An 18,788-nucleotide genomic window follows, 5' to 3' on the forward strand; every position below is an offset into this window, starting at 1 on the left:
TGTGAGTCACTGGATCTATAGGGGATCTGTCACCTCTCCTGACATCCGTTGTAGGAAATCCTTGTATTCTACACATCTCTGTGTACCCAGGACTAATAGACAAGTGCGTGTTACCAGTCCCATTGTCAGGAGGTCGTGTCCTTACACAGTGTGACACAGTCAGCGATGGTTGGAGACTGTCAGTATGTAGGGACAAAGCCGTTTGACAAGGGGAATCGTAACAACCATTTGTCAATGCTCACACAGAAATTAGTGTTCACTATAGACAAGGCAGAGCGGCGTTGGGGAAGGGGGGCCCAAGTTTGGGAAACAGCCCAGGGCCTATGGTCTACTTAATCTGCCACTGGGTCTTAACTATAGTGACAGCTGCAGTCCACAAGATTGCAGGCAGCTGAATGCATTTAACTGGACTGCAGCTGTAGTGAAATGTTTAAAATCAATTCAAATGTTCAGCCATAAGTACCCCTACCCCTATGTATTAAGAGGTGCGAATCAGTGCTCTACCCTGAGGCATCATGGGAAGAATCTGAAGACTAATCTAGAGGGATGTAGAATATTATTCTGGGCTGATCCCCGGTTATTCCTGCAGTGTGGTCCATAATCCTGGAGTACAGGGTGTTGTACATAAGATTCTCCAGCAGGTGGCAGCATGTACCCAGTTATTTCATGTTAGTTGCGGATATTGTTCATATCTTACCATCATGATGCCATTACTGCCGCAAAGAAAAGCAAATATGTCACTTCAGTGTCTGCGCCATTTATGGGGAGTTCAGACATATCAATCTTTTTTTTATAAAGTTTGACCACTGTGTTCATTTTAAGGGTATGTATACTTTTGCAAGTATTTTTGATTGCCTCAAAGTATCTAAACTAATAATAATAATAATAATAATAATAATTTAAAAAAAAAGAAAGTCACTTTGCAAATAGTTTTGCTTAAAGAATTCCTATCATTTTGTGTGTACAGCTCCTTTGCTAAACTATGTGTCTTCATGGTTACACACTACAAAGAAACTCTGTGTAGTTTGATCCTGCAGTCATGTGTTACTCCTTCAATTTGTAAGTAAGGCCATATTCACACGAGCGTATTTCACGTCCATGTTACGCGCGTTAAAACAACGGACGTCACACGGACCTATGCAATTTAATGGGGCCATTCAGACATTGTGTGTCAACATTTCAGTGTTTTTCACGCAGCGTATGTCCGTGTGTCCGCCGCGTGAAACTCACTGCATGTCCTATTCTTGTGCGTTTTTGCGCATCACGCACCCATTGAAGTGAATGGGTGCGTGAAAATCACGGACAGCACACGGACGTCATATGTGTGCTGTCCGTGATTCACACAACAGTTGCTAAAGAAATGATGAGAAAAAGAAAAACACCTCCTTCAGTTTATTTTGCTGACATAAAAAAGCGTGACATACTGATGACATACGTGCGTAAAAAAACCGCAGTCACGCACCGTACACAGATGTCATATGGAGCTACAAAGCTAGAAAAACGCTGCGTTTTTACGCGCGCAAAAAAATTGACACTTTCGTGTGAATAAGGTCTTAGTATGAGGGAGTGGAGGGAGGGGAGTAACGCCTGACTGCAGGGTCAGACTACATACAGGGATTGTTTGTAGTCTGTAGACTTGGAGCTACATAGTTCAGCATAGGAGCTGAAGATACAAAACGGGAAGACTTTTTATTAATCAGGACTATTTGCAAAATTGCTTTATTTTATTTTAGATGAATTGGAGCAATAAAAAAATTTGAGTCTACCTCGGTATTAGTAGTAGGGGGATGTATTCTGCAGAAAGTGATCACTCAGTTCTAGAAGTTGTTGTTGGAAGCAGAAAAATGTAAGTGTCAAGTCCTGAGCGACTGTGACAAGCGGCAAATTGTGATGTGCGGATGACTGGGTCAGAGCTTCTCCAAAAACTTCCGGTCTTGTGGGGTGTTTCCGGTCTTGTGGGGAGTTCCCGGTCTTGTGGGGTGTTCCCGGTCTTGTGGGGTGTTCCCGGTCTTGTGGGGTGTTCCCGATCTTGTGGGGTGTTCCCGGTCTTTCGGGGTGTTCCCGGTCTTGTGGGGTGTTCCCGGTCTTGTGGGGTGTTCCCGTTATGTAGACGTTTGTATCGACCAAAACTTCTCCAAGGAAGTACAACCGGTGACCAGGACTGGAACATGGGCAACCAAGTCTCATTGAGCGGGGGCAGCAAGGCATGCAGGGTAATAAAGCTCCGTTACATCATCAGGGCCCCATTACAGTGACAGCCACAGGAGCCCATAACAGTGACAGACCCCAATATAAGTGACAGTCTCTGTAGAAGAATACATTGAGCCGAGGGAGGGGTGACGGAATAGAGAAATCAGTGGAAATCTTCCCCCTCCCATCTCCAGGACTTCACTTGTTCGGTATAAAGGTTATTATTATTATTATTATTGTTTATTATTATTTTTATTATTTATTATTATTATTTTTGTTTATTATTAGTATTATTTATTATTATATTCTTTATTATCGGTTATTATTTTAGTATCAGCGTTATTATTATTATTATTATATCTGTGTTGGAGGATGAACGTCTTGTATGAACTTCTCTTCCTTGACAAACATAAGAGCAGATAACATTATAAGATCTTACTAAGCGGAAATCACGAGACATCGCGGCGGTGACACGGGATCGATAGGCGGCCGCTCAATCCACACAACTGATAAGAAAATCATTGAAATATGTGAAGCGAATAACGAGGTGACGGGGGTCGCAGCAGGAAATGTATGAACATATACAATATATTATAGCTACATCTCACACTTGTTGAGTCACTTCGTCGATCATTCACTTCACTTGTATTATACATCCTGGCCTGTACTCCAGTCACATCCAGAGCTGCATTCACAATTCTGCAGCTCTGGATGTGTTACCAGAAGAGAAGTGCATTATGTGACTTTAGATGAACTACATAAACTACAGTCTCCTTCTGAAGGCCAACATACAGGACTGTGAATGCAGCTCTGCATGTGACTGGAGTACAAGCCAGGATGTGGCTTCAGATCTGTATGAGAGAATAAAGCAAAGTATTAGTAAAGCTATAACTGAAAACGGACGGATCCTTCTCTAAATGAACAAAACGTAAAGAAATAAGATCTCTCCTGCAGCATCGGTGGGATGAGAGGAGCAGAGCGATTGCAGGATCCCCGCAGCTTCTGACATCATCAAATGAAATGTAAATCTTGTCTTTTCAGCCATTAAATACATTGACATTACATTCCAGTTATGTTTCCCTTCATTGATTCATATTCTGTAGCCTTCAGAGCTGAAATCTCCCAGCATCCCCTGCTTGTTCAGTGTCTGCACAGGGATTGCTCTGGTGATTTGCATTCTGAGAAGTGTCATCATCACACCAGGAACTGTACAGTCATCTAATGCAGGAACCATGATCCTTGCATTATAGGAGCAGTGCTAACTTGTTATGGGAGTGTCTATCCACAAACTTGCTGACTGTTTCCAAGTGTGGAATAGGGGAGTGCCTATCCACAAGCTTGCTGACTGTATCCAAGTGTGGAATAGGGGCGTGTCTATCTACAAGCTTGCTGTTTCCAAGTGTGGAATAGGGGAGTGCCTATCCACAAGCTTGCTGACTGTTTCCAAGTGTGGAATAGGGGGACGTCTATCTACCAGCTTGCTGACTGTTTCCACGTGTGGAATGGGGGGTGCATATCCATAAGCTTGCTGACTGTTTCCAAATGTGGAATAGGGGAGTGCCTATCCACAAGCTTGCTGACTATTTCCAGGTGTGGAATGGGGGGCGTCTATCCACAAGCTTGCTGACTGTTTTCATGTAGTTATGGCCAAAGCTGCTCGGATATTAATTTTGAGTCTTTAATGCCTCATGCGCACGTCAGTATTCTGGTCAGTATTTTGCTTCAGTATTTGGAAGCCAAAACCAGGAGCGGGTCCAAAACACGGAAGAGGTGCAAATCTTTCCATTTTAGGTTTTTCTCTGTTTATGTTCCATTCCTGGTTTTTGGCTTCTTTTACCCAAAAAAACAATAAAGGGGAGGGGGCTGAAGTCTCTTAATTTGAAAACCAAATGATGACAAAAAGGTTATAATTTTACATTGAGGCGAATTGTGGACACAGATATACTGCGAGCTTCCTTTAATCTGACATTTGATAATCAAGAAAGTCTGATCCTGTTGTTCCTGAAGGTTTTCTACCCCTACAAGAAAATGTAATAGACGTCCTATAATCCAGAACATCTGATAATCCAGCACCGAGTCTTGTAACAAACCCCTGGTCTACGTAAAGAATCGGCTGAGATCCGCTCCATACAATGAACTTCTTGATAGGAGCGGTTTTACTCCAGTGGTTGTCTGCTCCACCAGCATGATCGGACGGAGTCGGGGTAAACACCTAATACCCCCCCATGTAGATGGTATGGCCCGTGTCTATCTGCCTCCTGTATCCACATAATACTATTTCTTGCTACAAACGTGTAAACACTGAGGCCGATAACTGATACATTGTTTCTAGTTTGTTGCTCCTCCTTATCCCGGGAATATCTATAGGTTCCCTCATTACGGCAGATCTGTAGGACGGATGATCTCGGAACACGGTTTCAATTTCGTCCCCACGTAACCGACACCGGCTCCCTATCACTGATCAACGCCGCCCATTGTAACCCATGCCAGGTTGGCAAAACACAGACATGGGGGTGATTAAGGCCCCTCCACAGCCCCAGCTAAAGACCCCCTTAAAGGAGAAGATGCCTGCACTGGGCAAAGCGCATGACCCCCACCTGCAGAAAGAAGGGCTCCGGGGACCTCTAATGATTTAGACCTTTGACCTTGTGTTTTAGCTATTAATATAATGGATGGAAAGAGTGATATCCCCGGCGGCGGCGTCACCACGAGGATGTACCAGGGACTAGGTGTTCCGTTTCTTTATATAACAGAGCCCCGGGCCCTGGACACATGATCGGTGTCCGGCCTGCAAGTATTTTTAATTACACTTGTATCTGAGCACCTGATCTCTGCAGCCATGTCTATGAATTGCGCCATTGATGTAGCAGTGCTGAGCCCCCAATCACATCACTATGGCATGTGCAAAAGAAAGTGATAGATGACAATGGAGAAGGGGGTGAAGCTGGGGTCTCGGAGGGTATGATTGGCCGCCGCTGCTGCTGGAGAATTAGTAGGCATGCATGGAATCTGGGTTATGACTGGCAATAGATGCAATGTAACCAGAGCCTGCAGCTTTCCAGGAGCACAGGGTGGAGCAGAACAGGGGGCAGTGTGCGCTTGCAAATTTGGTCTTGTCGTTGATTTGTGCCTGATTTTGCTGTCCTTCAGCATCCCCCTTCCTTGCGTCACCCCCCCCAGCCTCTCTACCTCTGTCTGCTGGAGCATAAGGGAGGCATTGAAGATGAAATGTTCTTTCTGGAGGCAGGGGCTTGTGCTCCGATGTCTCCAGGAGCCCGGCTGCATGCTCCACAAGGGCAATGGCCATAAAGGAAGGAACAAGAGGGGGATGCACAAGGCAGGAAAGGTAAGGAGGGGGCTGTGTCTGGGCTCTAGACAGGGAATGACCTCCTGGCATGGATCAGATGGTGCTGCCACCTTCCTTAGGTCTGCTGAGAGTCTGCAGGGACCATGTAGTCCTGAGTGGCTTCTGCTGACAGACCATAGGACTGACTTAGGTCCTGTCTTTATTGTCTGGTTTTGTTCTTTTCCACCCCTTTAAGGTCTAGGTAGGAAGACGCCCCACACAGGGGCCCCCCAAGACTGAATGAAAGAAGACCTGGGATTTGCAGCCCAGCCTCTGTTTGGATACAGGGGGTGGGGGGCAGGAGATGCTGCTGCATACAGACAGGAGGGTGGAATGTTCTGCAGGGTGTAAGGAGCTGTGGACTGTGTAAGAATGGAGGTGCCTGTAAATGGAGGGTGGGGAGCGAGTTTTCACCCTCCCCCTGTTTCTTTTTTGGAGTTTAGTGGATACAGATGCTCCGATCATTCCCCTTGACGTGCAGCCAGGAATGAGTGAGGCCCAGTGTCCGGGACATCCGCTGGCTGCAGGTTGGGGACTATCTATACGTTGCGATTTTCTGCACACCTTAAAGCGACAATGACATAAAAAGCCGCATGACTGAACTATGAATCTGGGGGTGTATGAAGGAATCTGATGAAGGAGTGCTGTGCACCTTGTCTAGCATCTCAACTCCATCCTTAACCCATGCGTCACCAGTGCCTGACTATAGTGACTGCTGACGGGTTCATTGACTTTCATATCTTGTAGGTGAGTTGAGTAGCTCTGCACCCCTCGCATTCCCTGAGACCCTAACTTGTGATGTTTTGGTTGTAATATCCACGGGTTAGGCTCTTGGGAGCTGGGAGTTGTGCTCTTGCATCTGTGATAGGGAATACAGTGAACTTTATGACCACCGTTGTGGGCTGCTGACTGGTACCGGTTGGGTACATGCCCAGTGACCAAGCTCTGCTGCATCGTAACCCCCTGTGCACTTTGCAGAGGATTAATACTTGCATTCATTTGCATGGTACTTGTCGGAGCTCCACCCATTTTCATGCAATTAAAGGGATAGTACACAGCTGAATAACTTAGGCTGACACTTGGCGGATCACACACAATGTTTCCAGTGAATATATTTCCGATCTTCTTTTTTTAAACCTTTCTTCCTTTGAGAGCAGCGCAAAGTACCCCTGGGGCGTATCAAAATCAGCTCAGTACATTGCAGCCTGACCTCATAGCATCTCATCGAAATTCCCAGCATGCCTCACGCCTCCAGTTTAAAAATTCAGCCATGTGGTGAAGGTCTCCAGAAATGTCTGCGTGATGCGATCTGCACTTGGGCTTCTTACATCAGATGCAGATTTAGGGTCTAAAGAAAGAACATTGCACAGACATACATATTCTATAGATCGTGTCGTGCCGTTACATGATGACGCATTGTTACGTCTCCTTTGTCTCTGATTATTATCCATAAGGAGAGACCACCAAGGACCCCCTGACTCCTTTCCTCCAATCAAGACATTTTTTCCTATTTCTTTTTTGTGCACTGTCACTTTAATAACGTGAATTAGATTCAATTCCTTTCCTTTGTATCATTTCCCACCTTAAGGATAAACTGAACAGAATGGACAATATGGCTGCTGTGTACGAGCCGCCGTCTATGGAGGGGTTGTCTAGACAGGCGTAAATCGCAGCATATTCCTCCCTTTATACTCGCTGTCACAGATTACAGATATTATTCTAATAACTATTTTTATATTGCGCCGACATGTAGGATAAACTATATATGAGAATATTGGTGAAGCCACACAACATCCTATATGTAATGATGACAATGATCTGTATATATCTATAGAGAGAGGCAGAACCCATATATATACCTACATATCTCTATATAACTACATACCTCTATATACCTCTATACATATACATCTATACACCTACAAACCTCTATATACACCTATATATCACACTATATATTTATATACCAACAGATCTCTATAAATCTATAAACCTATATATCTCTATATAACTACATACCTCTATACACCTATATACCTACATATCTCCCTCTATATACCTACATATCTTTATATACCTACATATCTCTATATACCTACATATCTCTATATACCTATCTCACACTATATTATTTTATATGTATTTTCTATCTCCCTCGTCCTCTATACTGAACGTCTATATTATTCTGTCCTGAATTTAATATTTGTGTATTGGGTTTATCTGTTATGTGGCCTCTAGAAAATGATACAGAAATCATGTAATATCCAGAAATACAACGTATACTACACTAGATACCCCCTTATAGTATCATTCATATGGGGAGAGCCGGCGCCAGGTGCGGCCTGTGAGAATGGGGCGACTGGTAAATGCAGTTACCAATAGTGGTACCATCCGGGACTGATCTTCCTGGTCTTATCCTATATGATTTCTGGCCATTGCCCTTTTCTCATCTTGTATGGGCGCCACTTCTCTAGGTCTGGGGTTTGGCGCCATGCTCACTATACACGTCAGGGTGGCAGAGCCCCGGCATGATAGGACGACATCTTCAGTCGCTGGAGGGTCTTGGTTTTCATAGGTTCAGAGGGAATCCAATTTCTGTAGTCATCTGCTCCAGGTTCCTTCAGACAGGTAGCCCCCCCCATAATCTAATCTTCAGAAAAGTCGACAATAGATGTGACAATAAGTAACGAACCCCAGAGAAAGAACAGTCCAGAAACAGCGGCCGAGCCTGGAAAACTGGTCACAAATATAAAGGTCTATCGTGACACACTGAGACTTGGGGTACAGGATAATGAGACGCTGACACTTGGGGTGCAGTATAATGATACACTGATACTTGGGGTACAAGATAATGATACACTGAGACCTGGGGTACAGGATGATGACACGCTGACACTTGGGGTACAAGATAATGACACGCTGACACTTGGGGGCAGGATAATGACACACTGACACTTGGGGTACAGGATAATGACACGCTGACACTTGGGGTACAGGATGATGACACGCTGACACTTGGGGTACAGGATGATGACACGCTGACACTTGGGGTACAGGATAATGATACGCTGACACTTGGGGTACAGGACAATGATACGCTGACACTTGGGGTACAGGACAATGATACGCTGACACTTGGGGTACAGGATAATGACACGCTGACACTTGGGGTACAGGATAATGACACTGACACTTGGGGTACAGGATAATGACACGCTGATACTTGGGGTACAGGATGATGACACGCTGACACTTGGGGTACAGGATGATGACACGCTGATACTTGGGGTACAGGATGATGACACGCTGACACTTGGGGTACAGGATAATGACACGCTGATACTTGGGGTACAGGATGATGACACGCTGACACTTGGGGTACAGGATAATGAGACGCTGACACTTGGGGTACAGGATAATGACATGCTGACACTTGGGGTACAGGATAATGACACGCTCACACTTGGGGTACAGGATAATGACACGCTGACACTTGGGGTACAGGATAATAACACGCTCACACTTGGGGTACAGGATAATGACACACAGACACTTGGGGTACAGGATAATGACACGCTCACACTTGGGGTACAGGATAATGACACTGATACTTGGGGTACAGGATAATGACACGCTGATACTTGGGGTACAGGATAATGACACGCTGACACTTGGGGTACAGGATAATGACACTGATACTTGGGGTACAGGATAATGATACGCTGATACTTGGGGTACAGGATAATGACACTGACACTTGGGGTACAGAATAATGACACTGAAACTTGGGGTACAGAATAATGACACTGACACTTGGGGTACAGGATAATGACACACTGACACTTGGGGTGCAGGATAATGACACACTGACACTTGGGGTACAGGATAATGACACTGATACTTGGGGTACAGGATAATCACACTGACACTTGGGGTACAGGATAATGACACTGATACTTGGGGTACAGGATAATGACACTGACACTTGGGGTACAGGATAATGACACACTGACACTTGGGGTGCAGGATAATGAGGCACGGAGACTAATCTATCTCTCCGCCCCCGTTGCGCCTTCTTCACACTATTTCTCCAGCGTTTTCAGACCTGATGTCAGTTAATACAATTTATTTCAAGCGTTTTTTATTTAGTGTTATTTTTTTATCTTTATTTTTTTCTGTTTTTTTTTTCTATTTCTACATAAAAGTCTTTGGGGAAAAACACCAGAATAAATGGCGCTGACTCAAAAAAAGCCACATAAATGCAACAAACCAAAATGCTTTGGGGGGAGTTTGGCGTAGAAAAGATGCAGTAGGGACTTTTTTTGTGGAAAGGGAGCGTGACTTCGCAATAGGGGGCATGACATCGACTCGCCACATTTATTATAATTTCCGCTTGTAAACTGGCGTAAATTATACTGGAAGTTTATGCAGCCCCTAAGCTTGAGTAGATTTCACTCTGGGCAACATAACAAGGTGGAGCCCAGAACCTTGACTCCCCTCCAGCGGACAATTAAATAAAAATAAATAAAAGATTACTCACCTCTCCGCTCTTCTTCTCGCCCTCCGGGTCCCTTCATCATTCCAGTATGGCTCATACAATGTACAGACATCGGGCACCATCAGGATGCTGTACGTGACGCTGTGACGATGTTCGGTGTTAGGACCTTATATGAGCCGCACCGGAATGATGAAGGTACCCAGAGGGCGAGAAGAAGAGCGGAGAGGTGAGTATCCTTTTTTTTTTCATCATGGACAATGAGGGGGGGGGGGGGGCGGCTGAATTTTAAAATCAATGCATGCCTATAGGGGTTTTCACACGTCCGTTTTTTTAACAGACCAAGTGAACGGCCCGGGACAAAGTAGGACATGTCCTATTTTTGCCCATTTTCCCGGATCCCTCCATAGTCTCAGTGCTATGAGCGATCCGTGAAAACGGGTCCCGCACGGGTGCAAATAAAGCCTAAGACGTATGAAACGTATGACACTTTGTATGCCTTTCAATAATTCACTAGAGGCTTTAATATAACATCTTGCTGCAGTGTTTAAGACCTTAAAAAAAATGTGCAAAAACGGCATGAAAAACGCAGCAAAACAGGGACATTCCTTCAGATATTTCTTTGTCGTCGGGGGAGGAGCTATGAACGGCTGCACTGGAGCTCTATAATAGAGCTCTGCATTACTGATGGTGATCACTAGTTACCGTCATATAATAGAGATCAGGTGATTATACGGGTCAGATAATGATGGGATTCACTGGATTACCACGATGTGGCCATTTACACGTAGTGATTAGTGTTGGGACCTGATATCCTCAATGTCCAGGCAGCAGAAGGGTTAAATAGAGCTGTCTGGGGCTCTGGATGTAGGGGCCTCCGCATCTGTGTTCTGGGAGGGGGGGGGGGGGATGGATATCAGATAATTAGGAGAAATCTCAGGACAAGTTTCCATTGATGCAGGTTTCATACAAGGGGCAATTACCGAGGCTGGATGAGAATGTCGCAGGATCTGAATACAACACAAGACGGAGTCTCCACATGTGAATCGTCCTGTGTCATTCAGCTGTAATAGAATAGAAGAGTTCAATTGTGCACCAGCGGAATAATCACGAGGTGAACGCAGCCGAGAACGAGGATTCTGTAAGAAAGTATTAAACAAAAACCATGCCCCCCCCCGTAACTCACACCGCTATTTAATACTTCTTATCATTATCACAGTGTCATTTCCATTTTTTTTCATATTATTTACAAATCCTGTTCATTATCCTATAACCTTTTATAACTATTAAAAACTAAATGATCTTTGTGCATTACCAAAAATTATGCTGTGCCCTGTGTCCCCCCCTACTGACTAATGTGTTGTGTGCGTGAGCTGCCAAGAGGAGTGGGGGAAGGGAAATGACAACTGTCCTAAGCACAGTTATGAATGACAAAACTGGATGTCACTCAAATACTGCCCCCTATATACAAGAATACAACTACTATAATACTGCTCCCTATATACAAGAATACAACTACTATAATACTGCTCCTATATACAAGAATACAACTACTATAATACTGCTCCCTATATACAAGAATACAACTACTATAATACTGCTCCTATATACAAGAATATAACTACTATAATACTGCTCCTATATACAAGAATACAACTACTATAATACTGCTCCTATATACAAGAATACAACTACTATAATACTGCTCCCTATATACAAGAATACAACTACTATAATACTGCCTATATACAAGAATATAACTACTATAATACTGCCCCCTATATACAAGAATATAACTACTATAATACTGCTCCTATATACAAGAATATATCTACTATAATACTGCCCCTATATACAAGAACATAACTACTATAATACTGCTCCTATATACAAGAATATAACTACTATAATACTGCTCCTATATACAAGAATATAACTACTATAATACTGCCCCTATATACAAGAATATAACTACTATAATACTGCTCCTATATACAAGAATATAACTACTATAATACTGCTCCCTATATACAAGACTATAACTACTATAATACTGCCCCCTATATACAAGAATACAACTACTATAATACTGCCCCTATATACAAGAATACAACTACTATAATACTGCCCCCTATATACAAGAATACAACTACTATAATACTGCCCCAATATACAAGAATATAACTACTATAATACTGCCTCCTATATACAAGAATATAACTACTATAATACTGCCCCCTATATACAAGAATATAACTACTATAATACTGCTCCTATATACAAGAATATAACTACTATAATACTGCCCCCTATATACAAGAATACAACTACTATAATACTGCCCCTATATACAAGAATATAACTACTATAATACTGCCCCTATATACAAGAATATAACTACTATAATACTGCCCCTATATACAAGAATACAACTACTATAATACTGCTCCTATATACAGGAATATAACTACTATAATACTGCTCCTATATACAAGAATATAACTACTATAATACTGCCCCCTATATACAAGAATATAACTACTATAATACTGCCCCCTATATACAAGAATATAACTACTATAATACTGCCCCTATATACAAGAATATAACTACTATAATACTGCGCCCAGTAAACAAGAATATAACTACTATAATACTGCTCCCTATATACAAGAATATAACTACTATAATACTGCCCCCTATATACAAGAATATAACTACTATAATACTGCCCCCTATATACAAGAATATAACTACTATAATACTGCCCCTATATACAAGAATATAACTACTATAATACTGCCCCTATATACAAGAATATAACTACTATAATACAGCCCCAATATACAAGAATATAACTACTATAATACTGCCCCTATATACAAGAATATAACTACTATAATACTGCCCCTATATACAAGAATATAACTACTATAATACTGCCACTATATACAAGAATATAACTACTGTAATACTTCTCTCTATATACAAGAATATAACTACTATAATACTGCTCTCTATATACGAGAATATAACTACTATAATACTGCCCCCTATATTCAAGAATATAACTACTATAATACTGCCCCTATATACAAGAATATAACTACTATAATACTGCTCCTATATATAAGAATATAACTAGTATAATACTGCTCCTATATACAAGAATATAACTAGTATAATAATGCTCCTTATATACAAGAATATAACTAGTATAATACTGCTCCCTATATACAAGAATATAACTACTATAATGCTGCCCCCTATATACAAGAATATAACTACTATAATACTGCCCCTATATACAAGAATATAACTACTAGAATACTGCCCCTATATACAAGAATATAACTACTATAATACAGCCCCAATATACAAGAATATAACCACTATAATACTGCCCCTATATACAAGAATATAACTACTATAATACTGCCCCTATATACAAGAATATAACTACTATAATACTGCCACTATATACAAGAATATAACTACTATAATACTGCTCTCTATATACAAGAATATAACTACTATAATACTGCTCTCTATATACAAGAATATAACTACTAGAATACTGCCTCCTATATACAAGAATATAACTACTATAATACTGCTCCTATATACAGGAATATAACTACTATAATACTGCGCCCAGTAAACAAGAATATAACTACTATAATACTGCTCCCTATATACAAGAATATAACTACTATAATACTGCCCCCTATATACAAGATTATAACTACTATAATACTGCCCCTATATACAAGAATATAACTACTATAATACTGCCCCTATATACAAGAATATAACTACTATAATACAGCCCCAATATACAAGAATATAACTACTATAATACTGCCCCTATATACAAGAATATAACTACTATAATACTGCCCCTATATACAAGAATATAACTACTATAATACTGCCCCCTATATACAAGAATATAACTACTATAATACTGCCCCTATATACAAGAATATAACTACTATAATACTGCCCCCTATATACAAGAATATAACTACTATAATGCTGCCCCTATATACAAGAATATAATTACTATAATGCTGCCCCCTATATACAAGAATATAACTACTATAATACTGCCCACTATATACAAGAATATGACTACTATAATACTGCCCCTATATACAAGAATATAACTACTATAATACTGCTCTCTATATACAAGAATATAACTACTATAATACTGCCCCCTATATACAAGAATATAACTACTATAATACTGCCCCTATATACAAGAATATAACTACTATAATACTGCTCCTATATATAAGAATATAACTAGTATAATACTGCTCTTATATACAAGAATATAACTACTATAATACTGCTCCTTATATACAAGAATATAACTACTATAATACTGCTCCCTATATACAAGAATATAACTACTATAATACTGCCCCCTATATACAAGAATATAACTACTATAATACTGCCCCTATATACAAGAATATAACTACTAGAATACTGCCCCTATATACAAGAATATAACTACTATAATACAGCCCCAATATACAAGAATATAACTACTAGAATACTGCCCCTATATACAAGAATATAACTACTATAATACTGCCCCTATATACAAGAATATAACTACTATAATACTGCCACTATATACAAGAATATAACTACTATAATACTGCTCTCTATATACAAGAATATAACTACTATAATACTGCTCTCTATATACAAGAATATAACTACTAGAATACTGCCTCCTATATACAAGAATATAACTACTATAATACTGCTTCTATATACAAGAATATAACTACTATAATACTGCCCCTATATACAAGAATATAACTACTATAATGCTGCCCCTATATACAAGAATATAACTACTATAATACTGCTACTATATACAAGAATATAACTACTATAATACTGCCCCTATATACAAGAATATAACTACTATAATACTGCCCCCTATATACAAGAATATAATTACTATAATGCTGCCCCCTATATACAAGAATATAACTACTATAATACTGCCCACTATATACAAGAATATAACTACTATAATACTGCCCCTATATACAAGAATATAACTACTATAATACTGCTCTCTATATATAAGGATATAACTAGTATAATACTGCTCCTATATACAAGAATATAACTACTATAAGGGCGGGTTCACACATGGCGGAATTTCACTTAAATTCCGCTGCGGACACTCCGCAGCGTTAATCCGCAGCGGAGCCGTTTCTCCATTGACTTTCACTTTAATTTAGCAGTGTTCGTTTACACGATGCGTACAATTCCGCTGCGGAGCATAGGCTGCGGAGCGGAATTTGGTGTCCGCAGCATGCTCTGTCTGTTGCGGAGCAGTGGCGGACTGGTTGCGGACTCATGGCGGAATTTCTCCATTGACTTCAATGGAGAGTCAAAATTCCGCAATGAAGTCCGCAGATCTTATGTGTGCTGCGGAGCATATTGTTTTTACTACCATGACATTTCTTCATTCTGGCTGGACCTATGTATTTCTAGGTCTACAGCCAGACTGAGGAAGTCAATGGGGCTCCCGTAATGACGGGAGCGTTGCTAGGAGACGTCTGTAAATAGTCACTGTCCAGGGTGCTGAAAGAGTTACGCGATCGGCAGTAACTGTTTCTGCACCCGGGACAGTGACTACCGATCTCAATATACATGTATCTGTAAAAAAACATATAAGTTCATACTTACCGAGAACTCCCTGCGTCTGTCTCCAGTCCGGCCTCCCAGGATGACGTTTCAGTGTAAGTGACGGCTGCAGCCAATCACAGGCCAAGCACAGGCTGCAGCGGTCACATGGACTGGAGCGTCATCCAGGGAGGTCGGGCTGGATGCCGAAAGAAGGACGCGTCACCAAGACAACGGGCGGTAAGTATGAATTTCTTTGACTTTCACTAGGGAAAGTGCTGTCCCTTCTCTCTATCCTGCACTGAATAGGGAGAAGGGAAGCACTTTTACCACAGTCCGCAGCGGCCAGTCCGCATCAATTTTCTGCACATTTTGTGCAGATCCGCAGCCGTAATCCGCAACCCGGATTAGGTGCGGCATTGATGCGGACAGTTGCGGAGGAATTCCGCCATGTGTGGTCATGCCCTAATACTGCTCCTTATATAAAAGAATATAACTACTATAATACTGCTCCCTATATACAAGAATATAACTACTATAATACTGCCCCCTATATACAAGAATATAACTACTATAATACTGCCCCTATATACAAGAATATAACTACTAGTATACTGCCCCTATATACAAGAATATAACTACTAGAATACAGCCCCAATATACAAGAATATAACTACTAGAATACTGCCCCTATATACAAGAATATAACTACTATAATACTGCCCCTATATACAAGAATATAACTACTATAATACTGCCACTATATACAAGAATATAACTACTATAATACTGCTCTCTATATACAAGAATATAACTACTATAATACTGCTCTCTATATACAAGAATATAACTACTAGAATACTGCCTCCTATATACAAGAATATAACTACTATAATACTGCTTCTATATACAAGAATATAACTACTATAATACTGCCCCTATATACAAGAATATATCTACTATAATGCTGCCCCTATATACAAGAATATAACTACTATAATACTGCTCCTATATACAAGAATATAACTACTATAATACTGCTCCTATATACAAGAATATAACTACTATAATACTGCCCCTATATACAAGAATATAACTACTATAATACTGCTCCTATATACAAGAATATAACTACTATAATACTGCTCCTTTATACAAGAATATAACTACTATAATACTGCCCCCTATATACAAGAATATAACTACTATAATACTGCCCCCTATATACAAGAATATAATTACTATAATGCTGCCCCCTATATACAAGAATATAACTACTATAATACTGCCCACTATATACAAGAATATAACTACTATAATACTGCCCCTATATACAAGAATATAACTACTATAATACTGCTCTCCATATACAAGAATATAACTACTATAATACTGCTCTCCATATACAAGAATATAACTACTATAATACTGCCCCCTATATACAAGAATATAACTACTATAATACTGCTCCTATATATAAGAATATAACTAGTATAATACTGCTCCTATATACAAGAATATAACTACTAAAATACTGCTCCTTATATACAAGAATATAACTACTATAATACTGCTCCCTATATACAAGAATATAACTACTATAATACTGCCCCCTATATACAAGAATATAACTACTATAATACTGCCCCCTATATACAAGAATATAACTACTATAATACTGCTCCTATATACAAGAATATAACTACTATAATACTGTCCCTCTATATACAAGAATATAACTACTATAATACTGCCCCAATATACAAGAATATAACTACTATAATACTGCCCCCTATATACAAGAATATAACTACTATAATACTGCTCCTATATACAAGAATATAACTACTATAATACTGTCCCTCTATATACAAGAATATAACTACTATAATACTGCCCCCTATATACAAGAATATAACTACTATAATACTGCTCCTATATACAAGAATATAACTACTATAATACTGTCCCTCTATATACAAGAATATAACTACTATAATACTGCTCCTATATACAAGAATATAACTACTAGAATACTGCCCCTATATACAAGAATATAACTACTATAATACAGCCCCAATATACAAGAATATAACTACTAGAATACTGCCCCTATATACAAGAATATAACTACTATAATACTGCCCCTATATACAAGAATATAACTACTATAATACTGCCACTATATACAAGAATATAACTACTATAATACTGCTCTCTATATACAAGAATATAACTACTATAATACTGCTCTCTATATACAAGAATATAACTACTAGAATACTGCCTCCTATATACAAGAATATAACTACTATAATACTGCTTCTATATACAAGAATATAACTACTATAATACTGCCCCTATATACAAGAATATAACTGCTATAATGCTGCCCCTATATACAAGAATATAACTACTATAATACTGCTCCTATATACAAGAATATAACTACTATAATACTGCCCATATACAAGAATATAACTACTATAATACTACCTCCTATATACAAGAATATAATTACTATAATGCTGCCCCCTATATACAAGAATATAACTACTATAATACTGCCCACTATATACAAGAATATAACTATAATACTGCCCCTATATACAAGAATATAACTACTATAATACTGCTCTCTATATACAAGAATATAACTACTATAATACTGCCCCCTATATACAAGAATATAACTACTATAATACTGCCCCTATATACAAGAATATAACTACTATAATACTGCTCCTATATATAAGAATATAACTACTATAATACTGCTCCTATATACAAGAATATAACTACTATAATACTGCCCCTATATACAAGAATATAACTACTATAATACTGCTCCTATATACAAGAATATAACTACTATAATACTGCTCCTTATATAGAAGAATATAACTACTATAATACTGCTCCCTATATACAAGAATATAACTACTATAATACTGCCCCTATATACAAGAATATAACTACTAGAATACTGCCCCTATATACAAGAATATAACTACTAGAATACAGCCCCTATATACAAGAATATAACTACTAGAATACTGCCCCTATATACAAGAATATAACTACTATAATACT

General features: G+C 39.5%; 1 long non-coding RNA gene across 2 annotated transcripts in view; it reads left to right on the top strand.

The window, feature by feature from the left end:
- The first annotated feature begins 5,425 nt into the window (after nucleotides 1-5,425).
- The window catches only part of LOC142662397 (uncharacterized), a 65,982-nt gene continuing 52,619 nt past the window's right edge, over nucleotides 5,426-18,788 (top strand). Inside the window, exons 1-2 of one of the 2 annotated variants that reach the window (XR_012850921.1) lie at nucleotides 5,426-5,536; nucleotides 10,993-11,145. This is a non-coding gene — a long non-coding RNA (uncharacterized LOC142662397). The remainder of the gene's footprint in view (nucleotides 5,537-10,992; nucleotides 11,146-18,788) is intronic. The other variant, XR_012850920.1, reaches the window with a different exon arrangement.

This window comes from Rhinoderma darwinii, chromosome 10, assembly GCF_050947455.1.
Source record: "Rhinoderma darwinii isolate aRhiDar2 chromosome 10, aRhiDar2.hap1, whole genome shotgun sequence".
NCBI lineage: Eukaryota > Metazoa > Chordata > Amphibia > Anura > Rhinodermatidae > Rhinoderma > Rhinoderma darwinii.